Genomic DNA, 961 nt, shown 5'->3' with positions numbered 1-961 from the left:
GCATGGCATGAAGGCTTCCTCACAGTTCGCTACAACTTCATCAGAGTTCTCCTAGAAAGAACACTGAAGCAACCACACCCTGGTACTCCACATTGTTAGGCCTGCTCAGAGTCCCTCATTAACTTGTACCATGAAGCTTGGCCACAGGACAGCAGTAGATCCTCTATTAGGGGGATTCAAGAGATCAAATGACTCAGACAGCTGGGGCATTACTAGCTCTGCACTGCCACCCTAGGGACAGACAGAGCCCTAGTATGGGAAATATTTATTTTAGGAGAATTTTCTTGTCTCCAAGAGAACTTCCTGTTCCTCTTACAAAGCACAAGGTACTTTGTGTACATATTCTGTTCCACACTCGATGCCCACTGCTGCAATCTCTACCTAAGTNGAGAAGTCCTGCAGAGTAACTTCAGTCAATGTCAAATGGTAACAACTACTAAGGCAAAGAGTGGCCATGAATTTGAAAGCACTGTGTATTTAATGCAAGGTAAATGAAAAAGAAATGAAATAACATCTGATTGGCTCTCCCGGAAGGACCGCCCCCTTTTCATCCCGCCGCCCGCCTCCTTCAGCGCGCCCACAGCAGCTGGCAGAACCGAGTGTGCAGGCAAGGCATTGCCTCTCTCTGCTGGTTTCCCGCCCTCCTTCCCTCCTAGTCCTCCCTCCCTTCCTCAGGCCCGCGCGTCTTCCTCAGGCGCCATCCTTAGCTGAGCGCTCGCCGGGGCGCGCCTTCCTTGTCCCTCAGGCAGCGGGGCGGGCGCGACCCTGCTCCATGCTCGAGGTTCCTGGCAAGGAGCATAGCAACAGAGCACTGGGGAGCCGGCCGCCCTGCCGCCCGCGCCTCGGCGACCCCGCACCCGGCTGCCTGAAAGCTCGGCCGGCCTCGACCCAGAACTCGGAGCCGCGAGCGCCGCGCCCTCCGCGGGCCCCACCCATCCGGACCGCGGCCTTGGCCTAGACC

This window comes from Mus caroli, unplaced genomic scaffold (assembly GCF_900094665.2).
Source record: "Mus caroli unplaced genomic scaffold, CAROLI_EIJ_v1.1 scaffold_20338_1, whole genome shotgun sequence".
Taxonomy (NCBI): domain Eukaryota; kingdom Metazoa; phylum Chordata; class Mammalia; order Rodentia; family Muridae; genus Mus; species Mus caroli.
This window is presented reverse-complemented; position numbering follows the sequence as displayed.